Source organism: Bos grunniens, chromosome 7 (genome assembly GCF_055505025.1).
Source record: "Bos grunniens cultivar Pamir isolate PY7600 chromosome 7, Bosgru_T2T1.0, whole genome shotgun sequence".
In the NCBI taxonomy this organism is placed as follows: Eukaryota; Metazoa; Chordata; class Mammalia; order Artiodactyla; family Bovidae; genus Bos; species Bos grunniens.
The window spans coordinates 88,502,573-88,516,346 of NC_141171.1; the positions used below are offsets into that span (position 1 = coordinate 88,502,573).

Here is a 13,774-nt window from a genome sequence, read left to right on the forward strand (position 1 = left end):
GGCATTGTTTTAACTGTGTATAAAATATACTATCTTTTTTAGGTCTTCAACAAATGAATTACATTTCTCTGTCTTTCCGCTATTATTTGTATCTGTCTCTGTTTTGTAAAATGTCTTACTACATTCTTTTCAAAATGTGTGGAAATGATGTGATGGTCCTGGGAAGTTCTCAGAAGTTTGCAATTTAGATTTTTGCATTTTTCCCCTACTGGTTTGGCCTCCTACATGGATTTCTAGCCTTTTTAAAAAACCCGTCTGCCCAATACTTAATTCACATTTACAACATCACACATAAGAGCACGGGGGGAGTAATAATGTTTTTGCTTCAAAGGTCATCATAACAGGAGGTCAGTGAAAACTCAAACATGGCTTTAAAAACAGGAGAACAGAAAGACGCCCACAAGACTGAGCATGTGGATTGAGTGCTAGATGGGTGGTCAGCCCTACCCAGACAAACCAGCAATAGTCCAACCACATAACAGACTGGGAAACTCCAGAGTTGCTAACTAAGAAGCCAGTTTTATGTTACTTAATTTTTTTTCAAGAATTCTATTTCTAGTCACTACTATCAAGGGGTAGAAAATGTGCTGATTTCTTGAGTTACTTCATATTGGCCTTTTATATAAGGTGATTTTATGAAGATAATAAAATTCATCTACATTTTGGAGTTTCATGAACAGAAAGCAATACTTCACTCAGCGTTTTTCTAGTATACCAGTTGAAATAACCATAAATATTCTTTATTTTTTGCATAATGCATGTTTAGAAATTAAAATAACATTTTTTAATGAACTAGTGGTTAGCATCGGCTTCCCTGGTGGCTCAGCTGGTAAAGAATCTGCCTGTAATGCGGGAGTATAGCTTTTTTAGTTTGATTCTTACTAGTCTGAGTAGAATCTCAGACTTTAAAAATCTTATCATTTTAAGTTTGCCTGTTAAATCAAGGTTTCTGAAGTATTCCCTTTTTTGGGGAGGAGTATGGAATCACAAGTTTGGAGTTAATCACATTTAAAGCATTTCAAAGTTTTCAAAATTAATTTGGAAATTGGAATTTGTGAAGTATCTGAATTGCGGAACTTCATGCATCTATTCAAATAAGAAAACATTGCATAGTGACAGTTGGATCATTAAATAAAAATCCCAACATACTTGTTTAGTTATTAGAGCTCATTATTTAGGATATTTGGCACTCACATTCATTAATTTTTTTGGGTCATTCGCCTTTAAGATGGAATCGGAGACAGTAATTCTTTCATATTTAAAAAGTTAATGCCTTTGTTTTTTGTTGTTTTTAAACCAAATTATATTTGAATATTTCTTGCTTAGATCTTTTATCCTTGTTTCTAGACACATATATAGTAACTCTTTGACATATGTGATGGAATTACTGGAGGATGAATAATCCAAAAATGCATTTATCAAAAACAGTTTTCTTTTAAGAAATCATGGCAAAAGACTTTATGATAAAATTTTCAAAGCAGTGTAGTTGCTTGTTAATTTTCTGTTCATTGGCAAACCAAACCAAAACACCAAAAACTAGAGTTCTTCACTTCTGGGTATCTTTTCTACTTACCTGGTTATGCCATGAAGCTCTGGCTAAGAGATAGCCATGGAGCAAGATTTCCATGATATTTTTTTTTTCCCAGGAAGCAAGACACTGAGGATAGAGTTTTTCTTTCCTGATTTAAGGCTAAATCAAAAGTGTCTGAAATTCCAAAAACAGACTTTTGCAGTGTGGGTAACTCAGGTATAATACAAACTCTATCATCCAGGTATATTATTATAAAACTACACAACAGTCTGGAGTTAGCAGGCGTACAGTAGACTGGTTAGTGCACTACTTGCACAGAAAGCATGCAGTTTAGACTGAAACTAGGGTTAGTTAGAAGGGCACACTACACAATTATAGAAATCAGAAAGTGTCTGTTCTAGTTAATCTTCTAGTAGCTATCTCAGCTCACCCCCAACTGACTTCAGCGTCTTCCATCTCCAACAGTTCATTCTCAGGATTCCCTATCTCACGTGAGTTACTGCAGCAACTGCCACTGGTTCTTCTTTGTCCTTCACACTTCAACCAGAATGATTTTTAAAAAATACCGATTTGATCTAGCCACTCGCCTGGTAAAATTTCTGAAGTGACTCCTCATCAGTTTCAGGGAAAATCCAAACATGGCCCAAGAGGCTGTTGACCATCGAGGCCTGCCTGCTCGTTCAGCTTCATCTCTATTCTCCATCCTCCTGCACACCAGGCTCCAGTTACATTAAAAGCATGAAGCTTCTTAATGCACCATCAGGCTCATGAGTTCATGCATTAATATCTGTGGTTCTTGCTGCTTAGACTTCTCTTCTGCATTATTTGGCCTAATTCCTATTCATCCTTCAAAACTTAAAACACAACCTCTTCCAGGAGGCTTCCTAGACGTATCCTCGGTTCCTTCAGAATCTTCCAACATACACCTTCCTCAGGTATCTGTCACTATCTGTGGATTCACTGTGGAACTCCCTGAAGGTAATGCGTGTTCTTTGTATATTAGTATTTATAAAGTGTAGTTTTAGTACTTGACCCTCAGTAGCAGCTCGCTAAGTATTTGTTGAACAAATCAATGATTGGAAACTGTTGTTAGGCCTCAGTTAGCTTGGAATAGGTTACTTAGTAATTTGCCTCTTGGGATATGCAGAGCCAAGGTAGTGATCTGTGTCTAAATGGACTAGATTTCTTGTTTGTATATGTGAACTGTAAAAACCAAGGTGCATAATCTATAAACCAACTTAAGTTGATCTCTGGGATAAGAAGACCCTAAAAATGTTCTACTACTCCTGATAGTGATAGTGGTAGAGATGAGGAACCATTAATCGCAATTATGGATGTTAAAATGAAGATGTGAATCATGGTGCTATGGAAAAATTAATGTAAGTATTTCCCATTCATGGGACTTCCTTGGCACTCCAGTGGTTAAGACTATGCTTCTACTTTCGGGGGCGTGGGTTCAGTCTTTGGTCTGGGAACTAAGATTCTGTATGCATGTGGGATGGCCAAAATATATAAATTAAAGATAAATATATATTTCCCATGCAGCTATTATTACTCAGGAACAATTTATTATTATTTACTATTCAGGAATAATAAAATTAGGAGGACATGTTCAAGTCTTTTTGTTTTTAAAAAATGTGATCAAGGAAGAAAAGAAAGATACCAAGGAATTGTGTGTGTGTGGTGGGGGAGTGTGTCTGGTTAATAATTCTTCCTGACATTTATACATTTATATAAATTGTGTGAATTTCCAATAAGTGAAAAGCAGCCATTGTTATTGTTTATCTAATCTTTTTATTGCAGGTTCTCCAAACATGAGCGTGCCTTAGGGAAAGCTAGAGGAACATGGTAGCCATATGAAAAAACAAACGGCATGTAGAGCTTGAGCAGAGTTCAGAAGAACATTGTTCCCGGCTGCAGGGATTTCTTGTTTAATTTCTCAGTAGTGGGAGCTAATTGTTTCTTCTAATTCCCAAGTCCTTATAGCAGGGGTCCCCAACCTCCGGGATCCAGTGCCTGATGATCTAAGGAGAAGCTGATGTAACAATAATAGAAATAAAAGTACACAATAAATGTGCATGCTAAGTCACGTCGGACTTCCCTGGTGGCTCAGACGGTAAAGCGTCTGTCTACAATGCGGGAGACCTGGGTTCAATCCCTGGGTCGGGAAAATTCCCTGGAGAAGGAAATGGCAACCCATTCCAGTACTCTTGCCTGGAAAATCCAATGGACGGAGGAGCTTGGTGCAGGCTACTGTCCATAGGGTCGCAAAGAGTCGGGCATGACTGAGCAACTTCACTTTCACTTCCAAGTCATGTCAGTCAGTCAGTCCTCCAGGGGATATTTCCAATCCAGGGACTGAACCCATGTCTCTTATGTCTCCTGCATTGGCAGGTGGGTTTTTACCACTAGTGCCGCCTGGTAGGCTGCAGTCCATGGGGTCGCTAGGAGTCGGACACGACTGAGCGACTTCCCTTTCACTTTTCACTTTCATGCATTGGAGAAGGAAATGGCAACCCACTCCAGTGTTCTTTCCTAGAGAATCCCAGGGACAGGGGAGCCTAGTGGGCTGCCGTCTATGGGGTCGCATAGAGTGAGACACGACTGAAGTGACTTAGCAGCAGAAGCAGCAGCCACCTGGGAAGTCCTCAGTAAATGTAGTGTGCCTGAATCATCCCCAAACCATCCACGCTACCCTAGTCTGTGGAAAAACTGTCTTTTACCAAAGTGCTCCCTGGTGCCAAAAAAGTTGGGGACTGCTGCCTTATAGGATGGAAGTAGAAATCCACTCCAGTGTTCTTGCCTGGGAAACCCCATGGACCCAGGATCCTGGTGGGCTACAGTCCATGAGGTTGCAAAGAGTCAAACATGATTGAGCACACCAGATAGGGAAGGAACTTCCGGGAGAAGGGATAGCATGGGCCAAGGTGCAGAGGTGTGAAACAGTATGTGTGGTTTGAGGCACGGGAGTATAAAGCTTACAAAAGGGGAGTGTTTAGAAGGGAGACTGGAGAAGTAGTTAGGGGGCAGATCGTAAACACCATCCCAGATTCAGGCACTTGAACTGAAAATTGAAGTTTACTGGAAGCTAGTAGACATTCAATACAAGTGTATGCTGTAGGCACATTTGATTTATTTTAGAAGTTAATGTAAATGGGCTTGAGAGCCGTGAGTCTAGAGGCAGGAAGCACAGTTTGGTGACACTATAATAGTCTAGATGTGATCTGACAATAGTCTAGATGTAATGTGGCCAGACACTAACCCAGTGGCTGGCACTTTTTGTCTGTGTGTTTGTCTTCCTTCTTGGCTGTGAAGTTCTTGGTAATAAGGATGTGTTATCTTCATCTTTATTTCCCCAGTGCCTACTGCCATACCTGACATGCAGTAAATTAATATAGCATAAAAAAGTTTCTAAAAGTAGTATTCTCTTAATTACTCTATTGGACTATGAGAGTATCTTATATTGTGTGAACATTTAAAATTCTTTATGAAGATAACATTTTTTTTTTTGGTGTTAGAATTGCTACAGTGATTTAATTGCAAGTTTCAATCATGAATATATATATATATATATATATGATATGAATTAGGCAATTTACTCTAATGTTGGCCTTCAAAATAACAATGATCCAGTATTTCTCTCTGAGCCAAGCATGCATTTGAGGTTTTTTTCCCCCCTAGCTAGTGGCAATAAATGTATACAAATTAATTCATATTTTTCATTCCATTCCTGTTGTGTAAAGTAACATGCATCAGCAGTTTGAGCAAGTAGAACATGTTAAATTCAGACTTGCCTATGGATTAGCTCTTTCCCCACCTTGGGTTGAAATCTCACGTGAGTTCCATAGTTTTTTCATTCATTTTTGTACAGTAAAGGAAGTACTCTAGTCATATATAGTCACAATAACAAGCCTATTTCAGTAATGAACTCCCAGTTTCATGTAAAGTTCCAAGCGCCTCTCATCCCCATTGTGGTCCTGCTGCCATCCTGCCATCCTCCACCAGCTCTGGAGTTTCGCCCTTGCTTGTTGGGGCGGGAGGGAGCAAGGTGGGCCATGTGTGGGGCAACAACATCAGGCTTGCCTTGTGGTGTGAATATGGCTGACCTGTGGACACTCTTGTGAGCTCCTCAGAGGCTCTCTCACTAGAGCCATCCAATCACCTCTCTTCTGCTCAAATGCTTTAACTGCTCCTCAACTTTAACATCAATTCAGACCCTGTAGCTTCTCTATGGTGGCTTCCCTGGTGGCTCAGTCAGTCAAGAATCCACCTGCAATGCAGGAGACTTAGGTTGGATCCCTGGGTCGGCAAGATCCCTGGAGTAGGAGATGGCAACCCACTGCAGTATCCTTGCCTGGAGAATCCCATGGACAGAGGCGCCTGGTGGGCTATAGTCCATGGGGTTGCAGAGTTGGAGGCGACTGAGCAACTAATACTTTCACAGTTTCTCGATGCTCAGGTTACCTCATCCCTAGAAAGAAAGAAAGAAGAGAAAGTGAAGTTGCTCAGTCGTGTCTGACTCTTTGCGACCCCATGGACTGTAGCCTGCCAGGCTCCTCCGTCCGTGGGATTTTCCAGGCAAGAATACTGGAGTGGGTTGCCATCTCCTTCTCCAGGAATCTTCCCGACCCAGGGATCGAATCCGGGTCTCCTGCATTCCTAGAAAACTCCTTCCAAAAGAGCCCCTTCGCCAGCTTCCATCTATACCCCCACCTTGGGTTAGAAGAACCACAGAACTCTACCTTGTCATCAGGAATGCTGCTGGCTCCAAGTACAGCTGGTCTCTTCGCTCTGCTGCGGAGGAGACCGTTCTGGTGCTACTGTCTTTTGCCTGACCTTTTCCAAAAGTGGACCGAGCACTTGTCTTCTCTGTCCTCCCAACTTTAAGGAATAAACAGCAACCTGTCTGAGAGGGGCTCTCAAAGCCTCTCTCATGGGTGAGGGAGATGGAATATTGTGGCAGCCCCCAGCGACTTTCTCCAGAGAAGTTCTTTCCTTTCTTTCAGTCACCCTCAATTTCACCTCGTTGAGACCTTGAGGGTAGCTAAGTTACCAAGTGGTTGTAGTCCACTTCCTTTCAGGTCTTGTATAGGAGAGATAGCACCTCATTTTAGATGGGGGAACATGCTACCTATTGTTTTGTTCTTAGTTTACGGCAGGTCTCCTCCAAAATTTAGAAGGGATCCCTCCCTAATACCTGTTACACAAGCAACTGTGAGATATGTGTAAAACATGGCTGTTAACCAGAATAAAGCTAATTTGTTTATGGAGATTTAAATGCTTAAACTTGGCACACAATAGGCAAACAATATTGCACATCATTTAAGAAATGTAGAATCACATAGAAACCAATAAGTAAATTCATTCAACCAAAAAATCCTTACCATCTCCTAAATACTGGGATTATCCTAGGTGCCTGATGTACAAAAATGTTGCATATGGTACTTTTCCTTATGGAACTAATCATCTAGTGAGAGAATCATCTGTTAAAATATGTCCCCAAGTAATCACAATATAATTTAACATCATAGTAGAGGGATCTGTAGAGATGTAAGGGGGCCCAGAACACAGAGTATTTGAATTTAAGACAGTCTTCCCATTTGCAACAACATGAATGGACCCAGAGATTGTCATACCCAGTGAAGTAAGTCAGAAAATATTGTATGACATCGCTTACATGCAGAATCTAGTCAAAGGGTATAAAGACTTATCTACAAAATGGAAATAGAGTAACAGATGTAGAAAACAAATTTATGGTTACCTGGGGATAAGGGAAGGAAGGGATAAATTGGGAGACTGAGACTAACATATATACACTACTATATATAAAAGAGATAGCTAATAAGGACCGACTGTATACCATAGGGAACTCTACTCAATACTCTTTAATGGTCTATATTGGGAAAGAATCTAAAAAAGAGAGGACATATGTATATATATGGAGAAGACAATGGCACCCCACTCCAGTACTCTTGCCTGGAAAATCCCACGGACGGAGGAGCCTGGTAGACTGCAGTCCATGGGGTCACTGAGGGTTGGACACGACTGAGCGACGTCACTTTCACTTTTCACTTTCATGCATTGGAGAAGGAAATGGCAAGCCACTCCAGTGTTCTTGCCTGGAGAATCCCAGGGACGGGGGAGCCTGGTGGGCTGCTGTCTATGCGGTCGCACAGAGTCGGACATGACTGAAGTGACTCAGCAGCAGCATGTATATATAACCGATTGTCTACCACAGAAACTAACACAAAATTATAAATCAATAATTAAAAAAAAAAGGCTTCACAAGGGACATTTAAACTGGATCTTGAAGGGAGATAGGCATTCTCTGGGGAGAAAGGAGGAAAGGGCATTCCAGATGCACACTGGTTGTGTAAAAGTAGAAAGGGAGCGTTCGGATGCTGTGGTGTGGGGACAATGAAGCAGCTGGTACATAGGCTGGTGCGATTGTGAAATACAAACTTAGTGATTGGAAAGACTTCGTTTTATACCAGAGTTTTGGCTTCTCCCCAAAGATATTCAGTTCAGTTCAGTTGCTCAGTCGTGTCCGACTCTTTGCGACCCCATGAACCGCAGCACGCCAGGCCTCTGTCCATCACCAACTCCTAGAGTTCACCCAAACTCATGTGCCTTGAGTTGGTGATGCCATCCAACCATCTCATCCTCTGTTGTCCCCTTCTCCTCCTGCCTTCAATCTTTCCCAGCATCAGGGTCTTTTCAAATGAGTCAGCTCTTCGCATCAGGTGGCCAAAGTATTGGAGTTTCAGCTTCAACATCAGTCCTTCCAATGAATATTCCAGACTGATTTCCTTTAGGATAGACTGGTTTGATCTCCTTGCAGTCCAAGGGACTCTCAAGAGTCTTCTCCAACACCACAGTTCAAAAGCATCAATTCTTTGGTGCTCAGCTTTCTTTATAGTCCAACTCTCACATCAGTACATGACTACTGGAAAAACCATAGCCTTGACTAGAGGGACCTTTGTGGACAAAGTAATGTCTCTGCTTTTTAATATGCTCTCTAGTTTGGTCATAACTTTCCTTCCAAGGAGTGTTTTAATTTCATGGCTGCAATGACCATCTGCAGTGATTTTGGGGCCCCCAAAATTAAGTCAGCCACTGTTTCCACTTTTCCCCCATCTGTTTGCCATGGAGTGATGGGACCAGATGCCATGGTCTTAGTTTTATGAATGTTGAACTTTAAGCCAACTTTTTCACTCTCCTCTTTCACTTTCATCAAGAGGCTCTTTAGTTCTTCTTCATTTTCTGCCATAAGGAAGGTGCCATCTGCATATCTGAGGTTATTGATATTTCTCCCAGCAGTCTTGATTCCCGCTTGTGCTTCTTCCAGCCCAGCGTTTCTGCATAGAAGTTAAATAAACAGGGTGACAATATACAGCCCTGACGTACTCCTTTTCCTATTTGGAACCAGTCTATTGTTCCATGTGAAGTTTTAGCTCTTGCTTCCTGACCTACATACAGGTTTCTCCAGAGGCAGGTCAGGTGGTCTGGTATTCCCATCTCTTTCAGAATTTTCCACAGTTTATTGTGATCCACACAGTCAAAGCCTTTGGCATAGTCAATAAAGCAGAAATAGTTTTTCTGGAACTCTCTTGCTTTTCCAATGCTCCATTGGATGTTGGCAATTTGATCTCTGGTTCCTCTGCCTTTTCTAAAACCAGCTTGAACATCTGGAAGTTCACGGTTCATGTATTGCTGAAGCCTGGCTTGGAGAATTTTGAGCATTACTTTACTAGCGTGTGAGAGAAGTTACAATTATTGTTTTGCCTTTCAAGTGTTTATTTAAAAATATTACACACATACTGTATTTCAGTATGTGCAGAAGTGAGCATGTACATACTGGTTTCTCCTTTTCCTTTTATATTGAGTCCTCCCTCTCATTGTTCTGTCTCCTCTCTATCTTCTCCCCCTTCCTAAATCACCTCTTTCCTTCCCAACTCATGTTTACACTTATTTTGTATCCTTTTTCTTTCTCCTTGATTATATAACCATATTCAAATATGTGTGAATATATATATACAGTACCCATACACACAGCTTTTTTGGGCCGTTGTTTGCTTTATGAAAGAATACTTTACATATTTTTCCATGTCTTGCTTTTCTTACTCAGCTACTCTTAGAAGAAATGACTCCCAAGTCCATAGGGTGAGCTCATGGTAGAGACTGATGTGACGAGAATATCTTTTATCAGAGATACCATGTTGGAGTGAACAATGAGCTAGAAAGCGGGTAGGACCTAGAGGAGGGAGGCAAATTGGTAAATAAGCAGGTAAATGATGGGGCCTGAGCTATGCATTCAGTTTTGGCAAGGACATATTCTTAGCACATGTGCGTTAGCCAGTGAGTCATGTCCGACTCTGTGACCCCGTGGACTGTAGCCCGCCAGGCTCTTCTGTCCATGGGATTTCCCAGGCAAGAATACTGGAGTGGGTTGCCATTCCCTTCTCCAGGGGATCTTCCAGACCCAGGGATTGAACCTGGGTCTCCTGCATTACAGGCAGATTCTTTAGCATCTGAGCCACCAGGGAAGCCATACAAGCTTCAAATAAGTAATGAATTGCCATATACATATCTCAATAAAATGCCAGTGGCCATCATTACCTAATTCTAAAATTTTGACAGTAGATACTCTTGAGTGTGCAGCTTAGAGAAGCATAGGCTCAAAACATTTACCACTAGCTCAGGTGGAGTTTTTAGAAAGATGTATTATTAAGTCACATAAATCCATGCTTCTCTTCTTTCTCCTTTATTCTGTACACTTTCCTGTAAACTATCCTTAATCTCAAACTTGTTTTGAAACTCAAGTGGCTAAATCCACTGGTGGTTTACTTTAGAATGCATGCCAACATTGTCTTTGAATAAAACAACATTTTCCACCTTCCAGTCACACTATAATCTTTCCTTAGGTTGCTCAGTATTGGGTGTGATTACACTACTTTTATCCATATTGCAATCAATGCAATCATGTAACACATTACTAATGCCAACCAGCGTGGTCTTAGCATATTATAGTATAAATTTTCACAGGTTTTTTATATTTGAAAATGTCTTTCCAACATCCAAACTGGGTAAATATTTCGTTGGAACATTCGATATATAATTACCAATCCTGTGAAACAGTTCTGGTTATCTGCAAATGTATGTCCCATTTATTTGTAATCATGATAAAGATAACATGACCTCCTTTAGCCTCCTGAACCCTGGTGTAGTTAGTAATTTATTACAAAGCACAAAGTAGCTAGATTCTGATAATGTAATTGTTTTAAAAATACTTTAAAATGTAAATATTTCAAAAAAATACAAAGAATATTTCAAAAATACAAAGAATGGACTTGGGAGTCATTTCTTCTAAGAGTAGCTGAGTAAGCTACTTTGTATTTTCCATAATGAACAATTAAAAAAAAATTTTCATATTTAGTTACTATTAACCACCAGTATCAGTCTTGTACTGGTTCCCATGGGAAACCTCTATCATGAATTTGGTATATGTCTTTCTAGTTCATTTTTATTTTATATACATATATGTATTATGGATAATTTATAAGTGTTTAAAAATGTTTAATGTTAGTTGTATCACTACTGTATTTATAATTTTTACTTTCTGTTTTCACTTGGTGTTATTTTTTTTTACAATTTCTCAGTATAATTAAATCTATTTTATTAGCATCAGCAGTACTGCAGGAATTGTGCCTGTGGATTATGCATGTTTGTGTCTCCACTGACAAATATTCTAAAGTTGTCCTTGGTCAGTATTATGGCCTGAAAGTTTGTGTCCTCTCCCACCCCAAAATTGTGTGTTGAAGCTCTAACCCCCAAAGTGATGATATGAGAAGGTAGGGCCTTTGGAGGTAATTAGGTTTAGATTAAACATGAGGGTAGGGCCTTCATGATGGGATTAGTCCCCTTATAAGAAGAGGGAGAGACCCAGGAGCTCTTGCTTTCTGCTGGAGAACAGAGACGAGGTCATGTGATTACTTAGCAAGCTGGTGACAGTCTATAAACCCGAAAAGGGCCCTCACCAAGAACTGCAGCATGCTATCTCATTTTTTCACCAGCTTTATTGAAGTTTGATTCACATATAGCATTGTATAATTTTAAGGTGTGTGCCATGTTGACTTGATACACTTATATACAGCAAAATGATTACCACAGTTGGATTAGTAACTCTATCCCCTTACATAAAAATGGTATGCATTATTGTTTACATCTGCATTTTCTTCATTACTTATGAATATTTATGTATTTATTTATGTTGATGGATTTATATATATGGATTTAAAATCTCAATCTTAATCTGAACTGATGCTGTAAGAGAAAGTGAAAGTTACTAGAGAACGAATCCACAAATTTGGCAATACTATCATTTATCCTCATAACACTTAAATTACTCAAGTTGCTAGAAAGTAAGTATTATTAAGACAAATCTTACAGTCAGGATTTATCACAGCAGTAGTATTTCAGAGCTCAACTTGGGCAAAGAAGCTGTATTTAAGGCAGAATTTGGTCATGAAATAGCAAAATCATAATCAATTTTATAGGCAGTGGGGAGAATGTAAAGGCATAAAAGCAGATTAACTTCTTTTCTTTCCAGCAATTTGTTTGAATTTATATAAGTTTTTGATCCATCATACCTTCCAAATGTGAATAACTCTTGGTTTGGTTTTAAAGGAGGATTAAAACAAGAATGCAAAATACCAGTATTAGGTGGCAACTGAGCACATTTGCATGACACTTTTGCTTTCCTGCTTGCCACATAAGTGATTGAAACATGGACTGGAAAAAAGTGACCGTGTTAAAAATAGTCTGCATTCTATATAGAGTGCCTTGGGTGTAGAGAAATAGGGTATGGTTTGAAATGGTAATTTAAACTGCACCTTAAATAATAGTTAATTTTCCTTTTAAATGAAACTTTTGTTTTAAGAGAAAAAAATTTTTTAACTCCCTTGAAATAAAGAGAGCCTGGGGAGAATATAGGAAGTGCAGGGTGGTCCTTATGAAAGAATGGATCACTGTAAAATGAAATGGGACCTGTTTTTTTAGGTAAGTTGCAAAATAGTTTGGATTTGTAAGACAGAGTATCTCTCCCATAACCTTGGTGGTGATATTGCTGATTTTTTAAAAATTGATTTTGAGTTCTGGTGAGGTATCATGAAGAGAAAGAAGGGAAGGAAGGATGGTTGGGAAAAAGGAAGGAATCAATCAGTCTGTCAGTCGTGGGAGTTTTGGCAATGGAATGACCTGGTCAGAGTCCTCCTGCCATTAATTTTTTAGGATGTCACTTGAACAGCTCAAGTTTTGTTTTCTTCACATAACAAATAGAGATAACATTATACATCTTATAGAGTTCCCACGAAAATGAAGTGAGGGACTTTATGAGTTGAATACTTTATGCCTGCCGCACGCAGTAGCTCATTCCCTTACAAATTTCCCATCTTTAGGTGTTTAAAAATATTTTTTCCATGTCTATAGAATTAAACTATTTTTCATTGATTACATTATTTTACACAAACTCTGGTGCCATATCTAACTGGCCCCACTAGTGTTCACTCAAGTCATTAATAAAACTTTCTTGCAGAATATGTTTCATTCTATACAATTTAAAATTGACAGCATTCCTCCAGTGTACTTCCAGAATTTTAGTCTAATGAAATCTCCCTTGTAAAGAAGGTTTTGCTAACCCTATACATTTGGGAAATGCTGCACTCCATCCTGTTTCCTCTTTCCTCCAGTAAAGGAAGTTTTTAAAATTTATGTGTTTTCTTACTTTATTTGGCCATGGAAATTCTTTTTAGGTAGCTTCCATTTATAGTCCATGGAATATATTTTGTGACATGTTTGTGTAATTGATCTGCTTCACCAACCCTATATGCAAATATAGTCATGTATCTTTTCATTAAAAAATTCTTTGAAGGCTTGATTTGCTATTAGTAGCAGGAACTTGCTTGTATTAGATCAACATCTCCATCACTCCCCATCCTATCCGCACTCTCTCAAGTCGTCTAAGAACTCTGATATTTACTCAGTCCTAAAGGAGGGTTTTATTTTTCTGAATACAGAGCAGAGAGTGAACCGCAATCCACATTTTCCTTTGCTGAAGTGTGGCTTTGTACAAACCCACAGAAGATGATCCACATGCCTCTCTTTGCTAGCCCCGACATTGATCACTGGTGCACTGTACTAGGACCTTAATGTTAGAATGCCATTTTATAATAATTTCTCAGTCAC

At 39.5% G+C, this 13,774-nt stretch overlaps 1 protein-coding gene across 6 annotated transcripts in view; it reads left to right on the forward strand.

The window, feature by feature from the left end:
• Nucleotides 1-13,774, forward strand: part of LOC147369943 (uncharacterized) — a 172,589-nt gene that overhangs the window by 79,704 nt on the left and 79,111 nt on the right. For 2 of the 6 annotated variants that reach the window (XR_015168138.1, XR_015168139.1), the window contains one exon: nucleotides 2,408-2,511. The exons of the other annotated variants lie outside the window; for them this stretch is intronic. The gene's annotated coding sequence lies outside the window, so the exon portion shown is untranslated. Of the gene's footprint in view, nucleotides 1-2,407; nucleotides 2,512-13,774 lie in introns of those variants that run through there. 6 annotated transcript variants of the gene reach the window in all.